The sequence below is a fragment of the Furipterus horrens genome, unplaced genomic scaffold (assembly GCF_987537825.1).
Source record: "Furipterus horrens unplaced genomic scaffold, mFurHor1.1.pri manual_scaffold_11, whole genome shotgun sequence".
Classification (NCBI taxonomy): Eukaryota; Metazoa; Chordata; class Mammalia; order Chiroptera; family Furipteridae; genus Furipterus; species Furipterus horrens.
Window position 1 is genome coordinate 38,696,463 of NW_028327181.1, and position 24,177 is coordinate 38,720,639.

A 24,177-nucleotide genomic window follows, 5' to 3' on the forward strand; every position below is an offset into this window, starting at 1 on the left:
CTGAGTGAGTATTCTTTAAACATAGACTGAGTCCGTATTCTGTTAGAACCAGGCTGTGTGAGTATTCTGTTAGAACACAGGCTGAGTCCATACTCTGGTAAAATACTGGCTGAGTGAGTATTCTTTAAACATAGACTGAGACCATATTCTGTTAGAAACAGACTGAGTAATTTTTGAACAAAATCTGAGTCCACATTCTGTTAGAACACAGACTGAGTTAGTAATTTTTTATCTGAATCCACATTCTGTTAGAACACAGGCTGAGTTAGTATACTGTTAGAGCACTGGCTACGTGAGTGTTCTGTTAGAATACTGAGGTGAGTGAGTATTCTTTAAATATAGACTGAGTACATATTCTGTTAGAACACAGGCTGTGTGAGTATTCTGTTAGAACACAGGCTGAGTCCATACTCTGGTAAAATACTGGCTGAGTGAGTATTCTTTAAACATAGACTGAGTCCATATTCTGTTAGAACACAGATTGAGTTAGTAATTTTTGATCTGAACCCACATTCTGTTAGAACACAGGCTAAGTGAGTGTTATGTTAGAACACTGAACTGAGTGAGTATTCTTTAAACATAGACTTAGTCCATATTCTGTTAGAACAAAGACTGAGGAATTTTTGAACAAAATCTGAGTCCACATTCTGTTAGAACACAGACTGAGTTATTAATATTTGATCTGAATGCACATTCTGTTAGAACACAGGCTGAGTTAGTATTCTGTTAGAACACTGGCTACGTGAGTGTTCTGTTGGAATACTGAGGTGAGTCAGTATTCTTTAAATATAGACTGAGTCCATATTCTGTTAGAACACAGGCTGTGTGAGTATTCTGTTAGAACACAGGCTGAGTCCATACTCTGGTAAAATACTGGCTGAGTGAGTATTCTTTAAACATAGACTGAGTCCATATTCTGTTAGAAACAGACTGAGTAATTTTTGAACAAAATCTGAGTCCACATTCTGTTAGAACACAGACTGAGTAATTTTTGATCTGAATCCACATTCTGTTAGAACACAGGCTGAGTTAGTATTCTGTTAGAACACTGGCTACGTGAGTGTTCTGTTGGAATACTAAGGTGAGTGAGTATTCTTTAAATATAGACTGAGTCCATATTCTGTTAGAACACAGGCTGTGTGAGTATTCTGTTAGAACACAGGCTGAGTCCATACTCTGGTAAAATATTGGCTGAGTGAGTATTCTTTAAACATAGACTGAGTCCGTATTCTGTTAGAACCAGGCTGTGTGAGTATTCTGTTAGAACACAGGCTGAGTCCATACTCTGGTAAAATACTGGCTGAGTGAGTATTCTTTAAACATAGACTGAGTCCATATTCTGTTAGAAACAGACTGAGTAATTTTTGAACAAAATCTGAGTCCACATTCTGTTAGAACACAGACTGCGTTAGTAATTTTTGATCTGAATCCACATTCTGTTAGAAAACAGGCTGAGTTAGTGTTCTGTTAGAACACAGGGTACGTGAGTGTTCTGTTAGAATACTGAGGTCAGTTAGTATTCTTTAAATATAGACTGAGTCCATATTCTGTTAGAACACAGGCTGTGTGAGTATTCTGGTAGAACACAGGCTGAGTCCATACTCTGGTAAAATACTGGTTGAGTGAGTATTCTTTAAACATAGACTGAGTCCATATTCTGTTAGAACACAGACTGAGTTAGTAATTTTTGATCTGAACCCACATTCTGTTAGAACACAGGCTGAGTTAGTATACTGTTAGAACACTGGCTACGTGAGTGTTCTGTTAGAATACTGAGGTGAGTGAGTATTCTTTAAATATAGACTGAGTCCATATTCTGTTAGAACACAGGCTGTGTGAGTATTCTGTTAGAACACAGGCTGAGTCCATACTCTGGTAAAATACTGGCTGAGTGAGTATTCTTTAAACATAGACTGAGTCCATATTCTGTTAGAACACAGACTGAGTTAGTAATTTTTGATCTGAACCCACATTCTGTTAGAACACAGGCTAAGTGAGTGTTATGTTAGAACACTGAACTGAGTCAGTATTCTTTAAACATAGACTTAGTCCATATTCTGTTAGAACACAGACTGAGTAATTTTTGAACAAAATCTCAGTTCATATTCTGTTAGAACACAGACTGAGTTAGTAATTTTTGATCTGAACCCACATTCTGTTAGAACACAGACTGAGTTAGTAATTATTGATCTGAATCCACATTCTGTTAGAAAACAGGCTGAATAATTTTTGAACAAAATCTGAGTCCACATTCTGTTAGAACACAGACTGGGTTAGTAATATTTGATCTGAATCCACATTCTGTTAGAACACAGGCTGAGTTAGTATTCTGTTAGAACACTGGCTACGTGAGTGTTCTGTTGGAATACTGAGGTGAGTGAGTATTCTTTAAATATAGACTGAGTCCATATTCTGTTAGAACACTGGCTGTGTGAGTATTCTGTTAGAACACAGGCTGAGTCCATACTCTGGTAAAATATTGGCTGAGTGAGTATTCTTTAAACATAGACTGAGTCCATATTCTGTTAGAACACAGACTGAGTAATTTTTGAACAAAATCTAAGTCCATATTCTGTTAGAACACAGACTGCGTTAGTAATTTTTGATCTGAATCCACATTCTGTTAGAAAACAGGCTGAGTTAGTGTTCTGTTAGAACACAGGCTACGTGAGTGTTCTGTTAGAATACTGAGGTGAGTGAGTATTCTTTAAATATAGACTGAGTCCATATACTTTTAGAACACAGGCTGTGTGAGTATTCTGTTAGAACACAGGCTGAGTCCATACTCTGGTAAAATACTGGCTGAGTGAGTATTCTTTAAACATAGACTGAGACCATATTCTGTTAGAAACAGAATGAGTAATTTTTGAACAAAATCTGAGTCCACATTCTGTTAGAACACAGACTGAGTTAGTAATTTTTGATCTGAATCCACATTCTGTTAGAACACAGGCTGAATAATTTTTGAACAAAATCTGCGTCCACATTCTGTTAGAACACAGACTGAGTTAGTAATATTTGATCTGAATCCACATTCTGTTAGAACACAGGCTGAGTTAGTATTCTGTTAGAACACTGGCTACGTGAGGGTTCTGTTGGAATACTGAGGTGAGTCAGTATTCTTTAAATATAGACTGAGTCCATATTCTGTTAGAACACAGGCTGTGTGAGTATTCTGTTAGAACACAGGCTGAGTCCATACTCTGGTAAAATATTGGCTGAGTGAGTATTCTTTAAACATAGACTGAGTCCATATTCTGTTAGAACACAGGCTGTGTGAGTATTCTGTTAGAACACAGGCTACGTGAGTGTTCTGTTAGAACACTGAGGTGAGTGAGTATTTTTTAAACATAGACTGCGTCCAAATTCTGTTAGAACACAGACTGAGTTAGTAATTTTTGAACAATATCTGAGTCCACATTCTGTTAGAACACAGGCTAAGTGAGCGTTCTGCTAGAATACAGGCTGAGTGAGTATTCTTGAAAATGGTCTGAATCCATATTCTGTTAGAACACAGACTGCGTTAGTAATTTTTGATCTGAATCCACATTCTGTTAGAAAACAGGCTGAGTTAGTGTTCTGTAAGAACACAGGCTACGTGAGTGTTCTGTTAGAATACTGAGGTGAGTGAGTATTCTTTAAATATAGACTGAGTCCATATTCTGTTAGAACACAGGCTGTGTGAGTATTCTGTTAGAACACAGGCTACGTGAGTGTTCTGTTAGAACACTGAGGTGAGTGAGTATTTTTTAAACATAGACTGCGTCCAAATTCTGTTAGAACACAGACTGAGTTAGTAATTTTTGAACAATATCTGAGTCCACATTCTGTTAGAACACAGGCTAAGTGAGCGTTCTGCTAGAACACAGGCTGAGTGAGTATTCTTGAAAATGGTCTGAATCCATATTCTGGTAGAACACTGGCTGAGTGTGTATTCTTTAAACATAGACTGAGTCCATATTCTGTTAGAACACAGACTGAGTAATTTTTGAACAAAATATGAGTTCATATTCTGTTAGAACACAGACTGAGTTAGTAATTTTTGATCTGAAACCACATTCTGTTAGAACACAGGCTAAGTGAGTGTTATGTTAGAACACTGAGCTGAGTGAGTATTCTTTAAACATAGACTTAGTCCATATTCTGTTAGAACACAGACTGAGTAATTTTTGAACAAAATCTGAGTCCACATTCTGTTAGAACACAGACTGAGTTAGTAATATTTGATCTGAATCCACATTCTGTTAGAACACAGGCTGAGTTAGTATTCTGTTAGAACACTGCCTACGTGAGTGTTCTGTAGGAATACTGAGGTGAGTGAGTATTCTTTAAATATATACTGAGTCCATATTCTGTTACAACACAGGCTGTGTGAGTATTCTGTTAGAACACAGGCGGAGTCCATACTCTGTTAAAATATTGGCTGAGTGAGTATTCTTTAAACATAGACTTAGTCCATATTCTGTTAGAACACAGACTGAGTAATTTTTGAACAAAATCTAAGTCCATATTCTGTTAGAACACAGACTGCGTTAGTAATTTTTGACCTGAATCCACATTCTGTTAGAAAACAGGCTGAGTTAGTGTTCTGTTAGAACACAGGCTATGTGAGTGTTCTGTTAGAATACTGAGGCGAGTGAGTATTCTTTAAATATAGACTGAGTCCATATTCTGTTAGAACACAGGCTGTGTGAGTATTCTGTTAGAACACAGGCTACGTGAGTGTTCTGTTAGAACACTGAGGTGAGTGAGTATTTTTTAAACATAGACTGCGTCCAAATTCTGTTAGAACATAGACTGAGTTAGTAATTTTTGAACAATATCTGAGTCCACATTCTGTTAGAACACAGGCTAAGTGAGCGTTCTGCTAGAACACAGGCTGAGTGAGTATTCTTGAAAATAGTCTGAATCCATATTCTGGTAGAACACTGGCTGAGTGAGTATTCTTTAAACATAGACTGAGTCCATATTCTGTTAGAACACAGACTGAGTAATTTTTGAACAAAATCTGAGTTCATATTCTGTTAGAACACAGACTGAGTTAGTAATTTTTGATCTGAAACCACATTCTGTTAGAACACAGGCTAAGTGAGTGTTATGTTAGAACACTGAGCTGAGTGAGTATTCTTTAAACATAGACTTAGTCCACATTCTGTTAGAACACAGACTGAGTAATTTTTGAACAAAATCTGAGTCCACATTCTGTTAGAACACAGACTGAGTTAGTAATATTTGATCTGAATCCACATTCTGTTAGAACACAGGCTGAGTTAGTATTCTGTTAGAACAATGGCTACGTGAGTGTTCTGTAGGAATACTGCGGTGAGTGAGTATTCTTTAAATATAGACTGAGTACATATTCTGTTAGAACACAGGCTGTGTGAGTATTCTGTTAGAACACAGGCTGAGTCCATACTCTGGTAAAATACTGGCTGAGTGAGTATTCTTTAAACATAGACTGAGTCTATATTCTGTTAGAACACAGACTGAGTAATTTTTGAACAAAATCTAAGTCCATATTCTGTTAGAACACAGACTGCGTTAGTAATTTTTGATCTGAATCCACATTTTGTTAGAAAACAGGCTGAGTTAGTGTTCTGTTAGAACACAGGCTACGTGAGTGTTCTGTTAGAACACTGAGGTGAGTGAGTATTTTTTAAACAGAGACTGCGTCCAAATTCTGTTAGAACACAGACTGAGTTAGTAATTTTTGAACAATATCTGAGTCCACATTCTGTTAGAACACAGGCTAAGTGAGCGTTCTGCTAGAACACAGGCTGAGTGAGTATTCTTGAAAATAGTCTGAATCCATATTCTGGTAGAACACTGGCTGAGTGAGTATTCTTTAAACATAGACTGAGTCCATATTCTGTTAGAACACAGACTGAGTAATTTTTGAACAAAATCTGAGTCCACATTCTGTTAGAACACAGACTGAGTTAGTAATTTTTGATCAGAAACCACATTCTGTTAGAACACAGGCTAAGTGAGTGTTATGTTAGAACACTGAGCTGAGTGAGTATTCTTTAAACATAGACTTAGTCCATATTCTGTTAGAACACAGACTGAGTAATCTTTGAACAAAATATCAGTTCATATTCTGTTAGAACACAGACTGAGTTAGTAATTTTTGATCTGAACCCACATTCTGTTAGAACACAGACTGAGTTAGTAATTATTGATCTGAATCCACATTCTGTTAGAAAACAGGCTGAATAATTTTTGAACAAAATCTGAGTCCACATTCTGTTAGAACACAGACTGGGTTAGTAATATTTGATCTGAATCCACATTCTGTTAGAACACAGGCTGAGTTAGTATTCTGTTAGAACACTGGCTACGTGAGTGTTCTGTTGGAATACTGAGGTGAGTGAGTATTCTTTAAATATAGACTGAGTCCATATTCTGTTAGAGCACAGGCTGTGTGAGTATTCTGTTAGAACACAGGCTGAGTCCATACTCTGGTAAAATATTGGCTGAGTGAGTATTCTTTAAACATAGACTGAGTCCATATTCTGTTAGAACACAGACTGAGTAATTTTTGAACAAAATCTAAGTCCATATTCTGTTAGAACACAGACTGCGTTAGTAATTTTTGTTCTGAATCCACATTCTGTTAGAACACAGGCTGAATAATTTTTGAACAAAATCTGCGTCCACATTCTGTTAGAACACAGACTGAGTTAGTAATATTTGATCTGAATCCACATTCTGTTAGAACACAGGCTGAGTTAGTATTCTGTTAGAACACTGGCTACGTGAGGGTTCTGTTGGAATACTGAGGTGAGTCAGTATTCTTTAAATATAGACTGAGTCCATATTCTGTTAGAACACAGGCTGTGTGAGTATTCTGTTAGAACACAGGCTACGTGAGTTTTCTGTTAGAACACTGAGGTGAGTGAGTATTTTTTAAACATAGACTGCGTCCAAATTCTGTTAGAACACAGACTGAGTTAGTAATTTTTGAACAATATCTGAGTCCACATTCTTTTAGAACACAGGCTAAGTGAGCGTTCTGCTAGAATACAGGCTGAGTGAGTATTCTTGAAAATGGTCTTAATCCATATTCTGTTAGAACACAGACTGGGTTAGTAATTTTTGATCTGAATCCACATTCTGTTAGAAAACAGGCTGAGTTAGTGTTCTGTTAGAACACAGGCTACGTGAGTGTTCTGTTAGAATACTGAGGTGAGTGAGTGTTCTTTAAATATAGACTGAGTCCATATTCTGTTAGAACACATGCTGTGTGAGTATTCTGTTAGAACACAGGCTGAGTCCATACTCTGGTAAAATACTGGCTGAGTGAGTATTCTTTAAACATAGACTGAGTCCATATTCTGTTAGAAACAGACTGAATAATTTTTGAACAAAATCTGAGTCCACATTTTGTTAGAACACAGACTGAGTTAGTAATTTTTGTTCTGAATCCACATTCTGTTAGAACACAGGCTGAGTTAGTATTCTGTTAGAACACTGGCTATGTGAGTGTTCTGTTAGAATACTGAGGTGAGTGAGTATTCTTTAAATATAGACTGAGTCCATATTCTGTTAGAACACAGGCTGTGTGAGTATTCTGTTAGAACACAGGCTACGTGAGTGTTCTGTTAGAACACTGAGGTGAGTGAGTATTTTTTAAACATAGACTGCGTCCAAATTCTGTTAGAACACAGACTGAGTTAGTAATTTTTGAACAATATCTGAGTCCACATTCTGTTAGAACACAGGCTAAGTGAGCGTTCTGCTAGAACACAGGCTGAGTGAGTATTCTTGAAAATGGTCTGAATCCATATTCTGGTAGAACACTGGCTGAGTGTGTATTCTTTAAACATAGACTGAGTCCATATTCTGTTAGAACACAGACTGAGTAATTTTTGAACAAAATATGAGTTCATATTCTGTTAGAACACAGACTGAGTTAGTAATTTTTGATCTGAAACCACATTCTGTTAGAACACAGGCTAAGTGAGTGTTATGTTAGAACACTGAGCTGAGTGAGTATTCTTTAAACATAGACTTAGTCCATATTCTGTTAGAACACAGACTGAGTAATTTTTGAACAAAATCTGAGTCCACATTCTGTTAGAACACAGACTGAGTTAGTAATATTTGATCTGAATCCACATTCTGTTAGAACACAGGCTGAGTTAGTATTCTGTTAGAACACTGGCTACGTGAGTGTTCTGTAGGAATACTGAGGTGAGTGAGTATTCTTTAAATATATACTGAGTCCATATTCTGTTACAACAAAGGCTGTGTGAGTATTCTGTTACAACACAGGCGGAGTCCATACTCTGTTAAAATATTGGCTGAGTGAGTATTCTTTAAACATAGACTTAGTCCATATTCTGTTAGAACACAGACTGAGTAATTTTTGAACAAAATCTAAGTCCATATTCTGTTAGAACACAGACTGCGTTAGTAATTTTTGACCTGAATCCACATTCTGTTAGAAAACAGGCTGAGTTAGTGTTCTGTTAGAACACAGGCTATGTGAGTGTTCTGTTAGAATACTGAGGCGAGTGAGTATTCTTTAAATATAGACTGAGTCCATATTCTGTTAGAACACAGGCTGTGTGAGTATTCTGTTAGAACACAGGCTACGTGAGTGTTCTGTTAGAACACTGAGGTGAGTGAGTATTTTTTAAACATAGACTGCGTCCAAATTCTGTTAGAACATAGACTGAGTTAGTAATTTTTGAACAATATCTGAGTCCACATTCTGTTAGAACACAGGCTAAGTGAGCGTTCTGCTAGAACACAGGCTGAGTGAGTATTCTTGAAAATAGTCTGAATCCATATTCTGGTAGAACACTGGCTGAGTGAGTATTCTTTAAACATAGACTGAGTCCATATTCTGTTAGAACACAGACTGAGTAATTTTTGAACAAAATCTGAGTTCATATTCTGTTAGAACACAGACTGAGTTAGTAATTTTTGATCTGAAACCACATTCTGTTAGAACACAGGCTAAGTGAGTGTTATGTTAGAACACTGAGCTGAGTGAGTGTTCTTTAAACATAGACTTAGTCCACATTCTGTTAGAACACAGACTGAGTAATTTTTGAACAAAATCTGAGTCCACATTCTGTTAGAACACAGACTGAGTTAGTAATATTTGATCTGAATCCACATTCTGTTAGAACACAGGCTGAGTTAGTATTCTGTTAGAACAATGGCTACGTGAGTGTTCTGTAGGAATACTGTGGTGAGTGAGTATTCTTTAAATATAGACTGAGTACATATTCTGTTAGAACACAGGCTGTGTGAGTATTCTGTTAGAACACAGGCTGAGTCCATACTCTGGTAAAATACTGGCTGAGTGAGTATTCTTTAAACATAGACTGAGTCCATATTCTGTTAGAACACAGACTGAGTAATTTTTGAACAAAATCTAAGTCCATATTCTGTTAGAACACAGACTGGGTTAGTAATTTTTGACCTGAATCCACATTCTGTTAGAAAACAGGCTGAGTTAGTGTTCTGTTAGAACACAGGCTATGTGAGTGTTCTGTTAGAATACTGAGGCGAGTGAGTATTCTTTAAATATAGACTGAGTCCATATTCTGTTAGAACACAGGCTGTGTGAGTATTCTGTTAGAACACAGGCTACGTGAGTGTTCTGTTAGAACACTGAGGAGAGTGAGTATTTTTTAAACATAGACTGCGTCCAAATTCTGTTAGAACATAGACTGAGTTAGTAATTTTTGAACAATATCTGAGTCCACATTCTGTTAGAACACAGGCTAAGTGAGCGTTCTGCTAGAACACAGGCTGAGTGAGTATTCTTGAAAATAGTCTGAATCCATATTCTGGTAGAACACTGGCTGAGTGAGTATTCTTTAAACATAGACTGAGTCCATATTCTGTTAGAACACAGACTGAGTAATTTTTGAACAAAATCTGAGTTCATATTCTGTTAGAACACAGACTGAGTTAGTAATTTTTGATCTGAAACCACATTCTGTTAGAACACAGGCTAAGTGAGTGTTATGTTAGAACACTGAGCTGAGTGAGTATTCTTTAAACATAGACTTAGTCCACATTCTGTTAGAACACAGACTGAGTAATTTTTGAACAAAATCTGAGTCCACATTCTGTTAGAACACAGACTGAGTTAGTAATATTTGATCTGAATCCACATTCTGTTAGAACACAGGCTGAGTTAGTATTCTGTTAGAACAATGGCTACGTGAGTGTTCTGTAGGAATACTGCGGTGAGTGAGTATTCTTTAAATATAGACTGAGTACATATTCTGTTAGAACACAGGCTGTGTGAGTATTCTGTTAGAACACAGGCTGAGTCCATACTCTGGTAAAATACTGGCTGAGTGAGTATTCTTTAAACATAGACTGAGTCCATATTCTGTTAGAACACAGACTGAGTAATTTTTGAACAAAATCTAAGTCCATATTCTGTTAGAACACAGACTGCGTTAGTAATTTTTGATCTGAATCCACATTTTGTTAGAAAACAGGCTGAGTTAGTGTTCTGTTAGAACACAGGCTACGTGAGTGTTCTGTTAGAACACTGAGGTGAGTGAGTATTTTTTAAACAGAGACTGCGTCCAAATTCTGTTAGAACACAGACTGAGTTAGTAATTTTTGAACAATATCTGAGTCCACATTCTGTTAGAACACAGGCTAAGTGAGCGTTCTGCTAGAACACAGGCTGAGTGAGTATTCTTGAAAATAGTCTGAATCCATATTCTGGTAGAACACTGGCTGAGTGAGTATTCTTTAAACATAGACTGAGTCCATATTCTGTTAGAACACAGACTGAGTAATTTTTGAACAAAATCTGAGTCCACATTCTGTTAGAACACAGACTGAGTTAGTAATTTTTGATCAGAAACCACATTCTGTTAGAACACAGGCTAAGTGAGTGTTATGTTAGAACACTGAGCTGAGTGAGTATTCTTTAAACATAGACTTAGTCCATATTCTGTTAGAACACAGACTGAGTAATCTTTGAACAAAATATCAGTTCATATTCTGTTAGAACACAGACTGAGTTAGTAATTTTTGATCTGAACCCACATTCTGTTAGAACACAGACTGAGTTAGTAATTATTGATCTGAATCCACATTCTGTTAGAAAACAGGCTGAATAATTTTTGAACAAAATCTGAGTCCACATTCTGTTAGAACACAGACTGGGTTAGTAATATTTGATCTGAATCCACATTCTGTTAGAACACAGGCTGAGTTAGTATTCTGTTAGAACACTGGCTACGTGAGTGTTCTGTTGGAATACTGAGGTGAGTGAGTATTCTTTAAATATAGACTGAGTCCATATTCTGTTAGAGCACAGGCTGTGTGAGTATTCTGTTAGAACACAGGCTGAGTCCATACTCTGGTAAAATATTGGCTGAGTGAGTATTCTTTAAACATAGACTGAGTCCATATTCTGTTAGAACACAGACTGAGTAATTTTTGAACAAAATCTAAGTCCATATTCTGTTAGAACACAGACTGCGTTAGTAATTTTTGTTCTGAATCCACATTCTGTTAGAACACAGGCTGAATAATTTTTGAACAAAATCTGCGTCCACATTCTGTTAGAACACAGACTGAGTTAGTAATATTTGATCTGAATCCACATTCTGTTAGAACACAGGCTGAGTTAGTATTCTGTTAGAACACTGGCTACGTGAGGGTTCTGTTGGAATACTGAGGTGAGTCAGTATTCTTTAAATATAGACTGAGTCCATATTCTGTTAGAACACAGGCTGTGTGAGTATTCTGTTAGAACACAGGCTACGTGAGTTTTCTGTTAGAACACTGAGGTGAGTGAGTATTTTTTAAACATAGACTGCGTCCAAATTCTGTTAGAACACAGACTGAGTTAGTAATTTTTGAACAATATCTGAGTCCACATTCTTTTAGAACACAGGCTAAGTGAGCGTTCTGCTAGAATACAGGCTGAGTGAGTATTCTTGAAAATGGTCTTAATCCATATTCTGTTAGAACACAGACTGGGTTAGTAATTTTTGATCTGAATCCACATTCTGTTAGAAAACAGGCTGAGTTAGTGTTCTGTTAGAACACAGGCTACGTGAGTGTTCTGTTAGAATACTGAGGTGAGTGAGTGTTCTTTAAATATAGACTGAGTCCATATTCTGTTAGAACACATGCTGTGTGAGTATTCTGTTAGAACACAGGCTGAGTCCATACTCTGGTAAAATACTGGCTGAGTGAGTATTCTTTAAACATAGACTGAGTCCATATTCTGTTAGAAACAGACTGAATAATTTTTGAACAAAATCTGAGTCCACATTTTGTTAGAACACAGACTGAGTTAGTAATTTTTGTTCTGAATCCACATTCTGTTAGAACACAGGCTGAGTTAGTATTCTGTTAGAACACTGGCTATGTGAGTGTTCTGTTAGAATACTGAGGTGAGTGAGTATTCTTTAAATATAGACTGAGTCCATATTCTGTTAGAACACAGGCTGTGTGAGTATTCTGTTAGAACACAGGCTACGTGAGTGTTCTGTTAGAACACTGAGGTGAGTGAGTATTTTTTAAACATAGACTGCGTCCAAATTCTGTTAGAACACAGACTGAGTTAGTAATTTTTGAACAATATCTGAGTCCACATTCTGTTAGAACACAGGCTAAGTGAGCGTTCTGCTAGAACACAGGCTGAGTGAGTATTCTTGAAAATGGTCTGAATCCATATTCTGGTAGAACACTGGCTGAGTGTGTATTCTTTAAACATAGACTGAGTCCATATTCTGTTAGAACACAGACTGAGTAATTTTTGAACAAAATATGAGTTCATATTCTGTTAGAACACAGACTGAGTTAGTAATTTTTGATCTGAAACCACATTCTGTTAGAACACAGGCTAAGTGAGTGTTATGTTAGAACACTGAGCTGAGTGAGTATTCTTTAAACATAGACTTAGTCCATATTCTGTTAGAACACAGACTGAGTAATTTTTGAACAAAATCTGAGTCCACATTCTGTTAGAACACAGACTGAGTTAGTAATATTTGATCTGAATCCACATTCTGTTAGAACACAGGCTGAGTTAGTATTCTGTTAGAACACTGGCTACGTGAGTGTTCTGTAGGAATACTGAGGTGAGTGAGTATTCTTTAAATATATACTGAGTCCATATTCTGTTACAACAAAGGCTGTGTGAGTATTCTGTTACAACACAGGCGGAGTCCATACTCTGTTAAAATATTGGCTGAGTGAGTATTCTTTAAACATAGACTTAGTCCATATTCTGTTAGAACACAGACTGAGTAATTTTTGAACAAAATCTAAGTCCATATTCTGTTAGAACACAGACTGCGTTAGTAATTTTTGACCTGAATCCACATTCTGTTAGAAAACAGGCTGAGTTAGTGTTCTGTTAGAACACAGGCTATGTGAGTGTTCTGTTAGAATACTGAGGCGAGTGAGTATTCTTTAAATATAGACTGAGTCCATATTCTGTTAGAACACAGGCTGTGTGAGTATTCTGTTAGAACACAGGCTACGTGAGTGTTCTGTTAGAACACTGAGGTGAGTGAGTATTTTTTAAACATAGACTGCGTCCAAATTCTGTTAGAACATAGACTGAGTTAGTAATTTTTGAACAATATCTGAGTCCACATTCTGTTAGAACACAGGCTAAGTGAGCGTTCTGCTAGAACACAGGCTGAGTGAGTATTCTTGAAAATAGTCTGAATCCATATTCTGGTAGAACACTGGCTGAGTGAGTATTCTTTAAACATAGACTGAGTCCATATTCTGTTAGAACACAGACTGAGTAATTTTTGAACAAAATCTGAGTTCATATTCTGTTAGAACACAGACTGAGTTAGTAATTTTTGATCTGAAACCACATTCTGTTAGAACACAGGCTAAGTGAGTGTTATGTTAGAACACTGAGCTGAGTGAGTGTTCTTTAAACATAGACTTAGTCCACATTCTGTTAGAACACAGACTGAGTAATTTTTGAACAAAATCTGAGTCCACATTCTGTTAGAACACAGACTGAGTTAGTAATATTTGATCTGAATCCACATTCTGTTAGAACACAGGCTGAGTTAGTATTCTGTTAGAACAATGGCTACGTGAGTGTTCTGTAGGAATACTGTGGTGAGTGAGTATTCTTTAAATATAGACTGAGTACATATTCTGTTAGAACACAGGCTGTGTGAGTATTCTGTTAGAACACAGGCTGAGTCCATACTCTGGTAAAATACTGGCTGAGTGAGTATTCTTTAAACATAGACTGAGTCCATATTCTGTTAGAACACAGACTGAGTAATTTTTGAACAAAATCTAAGTCCATATTCTGTTAGAACACAGACTGGGTTAGTAATTTTTGACCTGAATCCACATTCTGTTAGAAAACAGGCTGAGTTAGTGTTCTGTTAGAACACAGGCTATGTGAGTGTTCTGTTAGAATACTGAGGCGAGTGAGTATTCTTTAAATATAGACTGAGTCCATATTCTGTTAGAACACAGGCTGTGTGAGTATTCTGTTAGAACACAGGCTACGTGAGTGTTCTGTTAGAACACTGAGGAGAGTGAGTATTTTTTAAACATAGACTGCGTCCAAATTCTGTTAGAACATAGACTGAGTTAGTAATTTTTGAACAATATCTGAGTCCACATTCTGTTAGAACACAGGCTAAGTGAGCGTTCTGCTAGAACACAGGCTGAGTGAGTATTCTTGAAAATAGTCTGAATCCATATTCTGGTAGAACACTGGCTGAGTGAGTATTCTTTAAACATAGACTGAGTCCATATTCTGTTAGAACACAGACTGAGTAATTTTTGAACAAAATCTGAGTTCATATTCTGTTAGAACACAGACTGAGTTAGTAATTTTTGATCTGAAACCACATTCTGTTAGAACACAGGCTAAGTGAGTGTTATGTTAGAACACTGAGCTGAGTGAGTATTCTTTAAACATAGACTTAGTCCACATTCTGTTAGAACACAGACTGAGTAATTTTTGAACAAAATCTGAGTCCACATTCTGTTAGAACACAGACTGAGTTAGTAATATTTGATCTGAATCCACATTCTGTTAGAACACAGGCTGAGTTAGTATTCTGTTAGAACAATGGCTACGTGAGTGTTCTGTAGGAATACTGCGGTGAGTGAGTATTCTTTAAATATAGACTGAGTACATATTCTGTTAGAACACAGGCTGTGTGAGTATTCTGTTAGAACACAGGCTGAGTCCATACTCTGGTAAAATACTGGCTGAGTGAGTATTCTTTAAACATAGACTGAGTCCATATTCTGTTAGAACACAGACTGAGTAATTTTTGAACAAAATCTAAGTCCATATTCTGTTAGAACACAGACTGCGTTAGTAATTTTTGATCTGAATCCACATTTTGTTAGAAAACAGGCTGAGTTAGTGTTCTGTTAGAACACAGGCTACGTGAGTGTTCTGTTAGAACACTGAGGTGAGTGAGTATTTTTTAAACAGAGACTGCGTCCAAATTCTGTTAGAACACAGACTGAGTTAGTAATTTTTGAACAATATCTGAGTCCACATTCTGTTAGAACACAGGCTAAGTGAGCGTTCTGCTAGAACACAGGCTGAGTGAGTATTCTTGAAAATAGTCTGAATCCATATTCTGGTAGAACACTGGCTGAGTGAGTATTCTTTAAACATAGACTGAGTCCATATTCTGTTAGAACACAGACTGAGTAATTTTTGAACAAAATCTAAGTCCATATTCTGTTAGAACACAGACTGGGTTAGTAATTTTTGACCTGAATCCACATTCTGTTAGAAAACAGGCTGAGTTAGTGTTCTGTTAGAACACAGGCTATGTGAGTGTTCTGTTAGAATACTGAGGCGAGTGAGTATTCTTTAAATATAGACTGAGTCCATATTCTGTTAGAACACAGGCTGTGTGAGTATTCTGTTAGAACACAGGCTACGTGAGTGTTCTGTTAGAACACTGAGGTGAGTGAGTATTTTTTAAACATAGACTGCGTCCAAATTCTGTTAGAACATAGACTGAGTTAGTAATTTTTGAACAATATCTGAGTCCACATTCTGTTAGAACACAGGCTAAGTGAGCGTTCTGCTAGAACACAGGCTGAGTGAGTATTCTTGAAAATAGTCTGAATCCATATTCTGGTAGAACACTGGCTGAGTGAGTATTCTTTAAACATAGACTGAGTCCATATTCTGTTAGAACACAGACTGAGTAATTTTTGAACAAAATCTGAGTTCATATTCTGTTAGAACACAGACTGAGTTAGTAATTTTTGATCTGAAACCACATTCTGTTAGAACACAGGCTAAGTGAGTGTTATGTTAGAACACTGAGCTGAGTGAGTATTCTTTAAACATAGACTTAGTCCACATTCTGTTAGAACACAGACTGAGTAATTTTTGAACAAAATCTGAGTCCACATTCTGTTAGAACACAGACTGAGTTAGTAATATTTGATCTGAATCCACATTCTGTTAGAAAACAGGCTGAATAATTTTTGAACAAAATCTGAGTCCACATTCTGTTAGAACACAGACTGGGTTAGTAATATTTGATCTGAATCCACATTCTGTTAGAACACAGGCTGAGTTAGTATTCTGTTAGAACACTGGCTACGTGAGTGTTCTGTTGGAATACTGAGGTGAGTGAGTATTCTTTAAATATAGACTGAGTCCATATTCTGTTAGAACACAGGCTGTGTGAGTATTCTGTTAGAACACAGGCTGAGTCCATACTCTGGTAAAATATTGGCTGAGTGAGTATTCTTTAAACATAGACTGAGTCCATATTCTGTTAGAACACAGACTGAGTAATTTTTGAACAAAATCTAAGTCCATATTCTGTTAGAACACAGACTGCGTTAGTAATTTTTGATCTGAATCCACATTCTGTTAGAAAACAGGCTGAGTTAGTGTTCTGTTAGAACACAGGCTAGGTGAGTTTTCTGTTAGAATACTGAGGTGAGTGAGTATTCTTTAAATATAGACTGAGTCCATATACTGTTAGAACACAGGCTGTGTGAGTATTCTGTTAGAACACAGGCTGAGTCCATACTCTGGTAAAATACTGGCTGAGTGAGTATTCTTTAAACATAGACTGAGACCATATTCTGTTAGAAACAGAATGAGTAATTTTTGAACAAAATCTGAGTCCACATTCTGTTAGAACACAGACTGAGTTAGTAATTTTTGATCTGAATCCACATTCTGTTAGAACACAGGCTGAATAATTTTTGAACAAAATCTGCGTCCACATTCTGTTAGAACACAGACTGAGTTAGTAATATTTGATCTGAATCCACATTCTGTTAGAACACAGGCTGAGTTAGTATTCTGTTAGAACACTGGCTACGTGAGGGTTCTGTTGGAATACTGAGGTGAGTCAGTATTCTTTAAATATAGACTGAGTCCATATTCTGTTAGAACACAGGCTGTGTGAGTATTCTGTTAGAACACAGGCTACGTGAGTTTTCTGTTAGAACACTGAGGTGAGTGAGTATTTTTTAAACATAGACTGCGTCCAAATTCTGTTAGAACACAGACTGAGTTAGTAATTTTTGAACAATATCTGAGTCCACATTCTGTTAGAACACCAGCTAAGTGAGCGTTCTGCTAGAATACAGGCTGAGTGAGTATTCTTGAAAATGGTCTGAATCCATATTCTGTTAGAACACAGACTGGGTTAGTAATTTTTGATCTGAATCCACATTCTGTTAGAAAACAGGCTGAGTTAGTGTTCTGTTAGAACACAGGCTACGTGAGTGTTCTGTTAGAATACTGAGGTGAGTGAGTATTCTTTAAATATAGACTGAGTCCATATTCTGTTAGAACACAGGCTGTGTGAGTATTCTGTTAGAACACAGGCTGAGTCCATACTCTGGTAAAATACTGGCTGAGTGAGTATTCTTTAAACATAGACTGAGTCCATATTCTGTTAGAAACAGACTGAGTAATTTTTGAACAAAATCTGAGTCCACATTTTGTTAGAACACAGACTGAGTTAGTAATTTTTGTTCTGAATCCACATTCTGTTAGAACACAGGCTGAGTTAGTATTCTGTTAGAACACTGGCTATGTGAGTGTTCTGTTAGAATACTGAGGTGAGTGAGTATTCTTTAAATATAGACTGAGTCCATATTCTGTTAGAACACAGGCTGTGTGAGTATTCTGTTAGAACACAGGCTACGTGAGTGTTCTGTTAGAACACTGAGGTGAGTGAGTATTTTTTAAACATAGACTGCGTCCAAATTCTGTTAGAACACAGACTGAGTTAGTAATTTTTGAACAATATCTGAGTCCACATTCTGTTAGAACACAGGCTAAGTGAGCGTTCTGCTAGAACACAGGCTGAGTGAGTATTCTTGAAAATAGTCTGAATCCATATTCTGGTAGAACACTGGCTGAGTGTGTATTCTTTAAACATAGACTGAGTCCATATTCTCTTAGAACACAGACTGAGTAATTTTTGAACAAAATATGAGTTCATATTCTGTTACAACACAGACTGAGTTAGTAATTTTTGATCTGAAACCACATTCTGTTAGAACACAGGCTAAGTGAGTGTTATGTTAGAACACTGAGCTGAGTGAGTATTCTTTAAACATAGACTTAGTCCATATTCTGTTAGAACACAGACTGAGTAATTTTTGAACAAAATCTGAGTCCACATTCTGTTAGAACACAGACTGAGTTAGTAATATTTGATCTGAATCCACATTCTGTTAGAACACAGGCTGAGTTAGTATTCTGTTAGAACACTGGCTACGTGAGTGTTCTGTAGGAATACTGAGGTGAGTGAGTATTCTTTAAATATATACTGAGTCCATATTCTGTTACAACACAGGCTGTGTGAGTATTCTGTTAGAACACAGGCGGAGTCCATACTCTGTTAAAATATTGGCTGAGTGAGTATTCTTTAAACATAGACTTAGTCCATATTCTGTTAGAACACAGACTGAGTAATTTTTGAACAAAATCTAAGTCCATATTCTGTTAGAACACAGACTGCGTTAGTAATTTTTGACCTGAATCCACATTCTGTTAGAAAACAGGCTGAGTTAGTGTTCTGTTAGAACACAGGCTATGTGAGTGTTCTGTTAGAATACTGAGGCGAGTGAGTATTCTTTAAATATAGACTGAGTCCATATTCTGTTAGAACACAGGCTGTGTGAGTATTCTGTTAGAACACAGGCTACGTGAGTGTTCTGTTAGAACACTGAGGTGAGTGAGTATTTTTTAAACATAGACTGCGTCCAAATTCTGTTAGAACATAGACTGAGTTAGTAATTTTTGAACAATATCTGAGTCCACATTCTGTTAGAACACAGGCTAAGTGAGCGTTCTGCTAGAACACAGGCTGAGTGAGTATTCTTGAAAATAGTCTGAATCCATATTCTGGTAGAACACTGGCTGAGTGAGTATTCTTTAAACATAGACTGAGTCCATATTCTGTTAGAACACAGACTGAGTAATTTTTGAACAAAATCTGAGTTCATATTCTGTTAGAACACAGACTGAGTTAGTAATTTTTGATCTGAAACCACATTCTGTTAGAACACAGGCTAAGTGAGTGTTATGTTAGAACACTGAGCTGAGTGAGTATTCTTTAAACATAGACTTAGTCCACATTCTGTTAGAACACAGACTGAGTAATTTTTGAACAAAATCTGAGTCCACATTCTGTTAGAACACAGACTGAGTTAGTAATATTTGATCTGAATCCACATTCTGTTAGAACACAGGCTGATTTAGTATTCTGTTAGAACAATGGCTACGTGAGTGTTCTGTAGGAATACTGCGGTGAGTGAGTATTCTTTAAATATAGACTGAGTACATATTCTGTTAGAACACAGGCTGTGTGAGTATTCTGTTAGAACACAGGCTGAGTCCATACTCTGGTAAAATACTGGCTGAGTGAGTATTCTTTAAACATAGACTGAGTCCATATTCTGTTAGAACACAGACTGAGTAATTTTTGAACAAAATCTAAGTCCATATTCTGTTAGAACACAGACTGCGTTAGTAATTTTTGATCTGAATCCATATTTTGTTAGAAAACAGGCTGAGTTAGTGTTCTGTTAGAACACAGGCTACGTGAGTGTTCTGTTAGAACACTGAGGTGAGTGAGTATTTTTTAAACAGAGACTGCGTCCAAATTCTGTTAGAACACAGACTGAGTTAGTAATTTTTGAACAATATCTGAGTCCACATTCTGTTAGAACACAGGCTAAGTGAGCGTTCTGCTAGAACACAGGCTGAGTGAGTATTCTTGAAAATAGTCTGAATCCATATTCTGGTAGAACACTGGCTGAGTGAGTATTCTTTAAACATAGACTGAGTCCATATTCTGTTAGAACACAGACTGAGTAATTTTTGAACAAAATCTGAGTCCACATTCTGTTAGAACACAGACTGAGTTAGTAATTTTTGATCAGAACCCACATTCTGTTAGAACACAGGCTAAGTGAGTGTTATGTTAGAACACTGAGCTGAGTGAGTATTCTTTAAACATAGACTTAGTCCATATTCTGTTAGAACACAGACTGAGTAATTTTTGAACAAAATCTCAGTTCATATTCTGTTAGAACACAGACTGAGTTAGTAATTTTTGATCTGAACCCACATTCTGTTAGAACACAGACTGAGTTAGTAATTATTGATCTGAATCCACATTCTGTTAGAAAACAGGCTGAATAATTTTTGAACAAAATCTGAGTCCACATTCTGTTAGAACACAGACTGGGTTAGTAATATTTGATCTGAATCCACATTCTGTTAGAACACAGGCTGAGTTAGTATTCTGTTAGAACACTGGCTACGTGAGTGTTCTGTTGGAATACTGAGGTGAGTGAGTATTCTTTAAATATAGACTGAGTCCATATTCTGTTAGAACACAGGCTGTGTGAGTATTCTGTTAGAACACAGGCTGAGTCCATACTCTGGTAAAATATTGGCTGAGTGAGTATTCTTTAAACATAGACTGAGTCCATATTCTGTTAGAACACAGACTGAGTAATTTTTGAACAAAATCTAAGTCCATATTCTGTTAGAACACAGACTGCGTTAGTAATTTTTGATCTGAATCCACATTCTGTTAGAAAACAGGCTGAGTTAGTGTTCTGTTAGAACACAGGCTACGTGAGTGTTCTGTTAGAATACTGAGGTGAGTGAGTATTCTTTAAATATAGACTGAGTCCATATACTGTTAGAACACAGGCTGTGTGAGTATTCTGTTAGAACACAGGCTGAGTCCATACTCTGGTAAAATACTGGCTGAGTGAGTATTCTTTAAACATAGACTGAGACCATATTCTGTTAGAAACAGAATGAGTAATTTTTGAACAAAATCTGAGTCCACATTCTGTTAGAACACAGACTGAGTTAGTAATTTTTGATCTGAATCCACATTCTGTTAGAACACAGGCTGAATAATTTTTGAACAAAATCTGCGTCCACATTCTGTTAGAACACAGACTGAGTTAGTAATATTTGATCTGAATCCACATTCTGTTAGAACACAGGCTGAGTTAGTATTCTGTTAGAACACTGGCTACGTGAGGGTTCTGTTGGAATACTGAGGTGAGTCAGTATTCTTTAAATATAGACTGAGTCCATATTCTGTTACAACACAGGCTGTGTGAGTATTCTGTTAGAACACAGGCTGAGTCCATACTCTGGTAAAATATTGGCTGAGTGAGTATTCTTTAAACATAGACTGAGTCCATATTCTGTTAAAACACAGACTGAGTAATTTTTGAACAAAATCTAAGTCCATATTCTGTTAGAACACAGACTGGGTTAGTAATTTTTGATCTGAATCCACATTCTGTTAGAAAACAGGCTGAGTTAGTGTTCTGTTAGAACACAGGCTACGTGAGTGTTCTGTTAGAATACTGAGGTGAGTGAGTATTCTTTAAATATAGACTGAGTCCATATTCTGTTAGAACACAGGCTGTGTGAGTATTCTGTTAGAACACAGGCTACGTGAGTGTTCTGTTAGAACACTGAGGTGAGTGAGTATTTTTTAAACATAGACTGCGTCCAAATTCTGTTAGAACACAGACTGAGTTAGTAATTTTTGAACAATATCTGAGTCCACATTCTGTTAGAACACAGGCTAAGTGAGCGTTCTGCTAGAACACAGGCTGAGTGAGTATTCTTGAAAATGGTCTGAATCCATATTCTGGTAGAACACTGGCTGAGTGTGTATTCTTTAAACATAGACTGAGTCCATATTCTGTTAGAACACAGACTGAGTAATTTTTGAACAAAATCTGAGTTCATATTCTGTTAGAACACAGACTGAGTTAGTAATTTTTGATCTGAAACCACATTCTGTTAGAAAACAGGCTAAGTGAGTGTTATGTTAGAACACTGAGCTGAGTGAGTATTCTTTAAACATAGACTTAGTCCACATTCTGTTAGAACACAGACTGAGTAATTTTTGAACAAAATCTGAGTCCACATTCTGTTAGAACACAGACTGAGTTAGTAATATTTGATCTGAATCCACATTCTGTTAGAACACAGGCTGAGTTAGTATTCTGTTAGAACAATGGCTACGTGAGTGTTCTGTAGGAATACTGCGGTGAGTGAGTATTCTTTAAATATAGACTGAGTACATATTCTGTTAGAACACAGGTTGTGTGAGTATTCTGTTAGAACACAGGCTGAGTCCATACTCTGGTAAAATACTGGCTGAGTGAGTATTCTTTAAACATAGACTGAGTCCATATTCTGTTAGAACACAGACTGAGTAATTTTTGAACAAAATCTAAGTCCATATTCTGTTAGAACACAGACTGCGTTAGTAATTTTTGATCTGAATCCACATTTTGTTAGAAAACAGGCTGAGTTAGTGTTCTGTTAGAACACAGGCTACGTGAGTGTTCTGTTAGAACACTGAGGTGAGTGAGTATTTTTTAAACAGAGACTGCGTCCAAATTCTGTTAGAACACAGACTGAGTTAGTAATTTTTGAACAATATCTGAGTCCACATTCTGTTAGAACACAGGCTAAGTGAGCGTTCTGCTAGAACACAGGCTGAGTGAGTATTCTTGAAAATAGTCTGAATCCATATTCTGGTAGAACACTGGCTGAGTGAGTATTCTTTAAACATAGACTGAGTCCATATTCTGTTAGAACACAGACTGAGTAATTTTTGAACAAAATCTCAGTTCATATTCTGTTAGAACACAGACTGAGTTAGTAATTTTTGATCTTAACCCACATTCTGTTAGAACACAGACTGAGTTAGTAATTATTGATCTGAATCCACATTCTGTTAGAAAACAGGCTGAATAATTTTTGAACAAAATCTGAGTCCACATTCTGTTAGAACACAGACTGGGTTAGTAATATTTGATCTGAATCCACATTCTGTTAGAACACAGGCTGAGTTAGTATTCTGTTAGAACACTGGCTACGTGAGTGTTCTGTTGGAATACTGAGGTGAGTGAGTATTCTTTAAATATAGACTGAGTCCATATTCTGTTAGAACACAGGCTGTGTGAGTATTCTGTTAGAACACAGGCTGAGTCCATACTCTGGTAAAATATTGGCTGAGTGAGTATTCTTTAAACATAGACTGAGTCCATATTCTGTTAGAACACAGACTGAGTAATTTTTGAACAAAATCTAAGTCCATATTCTGTTAGAACACAGACTGCGTTAGTAATTTTTGATCTGAATCCACATTCTGTTAGAAAACAGGCTGAGTTAGTGTTCTGTTAGAACACAGGCTACGTGAGTGTTCTGTTAGAATACTGAGGTGAGTGAGTATTCTTTAAATATAGACTGAGTCCATATACTGTTAGAACACAGGCTGTGTGAGTATTCTGTTAGAACACAGGCTGAGTCCATACTCTGGTAAAATACTGGCTGAGTGAGTATTCTTCAAACATAGACTGAGACCATATTCTGTTAGAAACAGAATGAGTAATTTTTGAACAAAATCTGAGTCCACATTCTGTTAGAACACAGACTGAGTTAGTAATTTTTGATCTGAATCCACATTCTGTTAGAACACAGGCTGAATAATTTTTGAACAAAATCTGCGTCCACATTCTGTTAGAACACAGACTGAGTTAGTAATTTTTGAACAATATCTGAGTCCACATTCTGTTAGAACACAGGCTAAGTGAGCGTTCTGCTAGAACACAGGCTGAGTGAGTATTCTTGAAAATGGTCTGAATCCATATTCTGGTAGA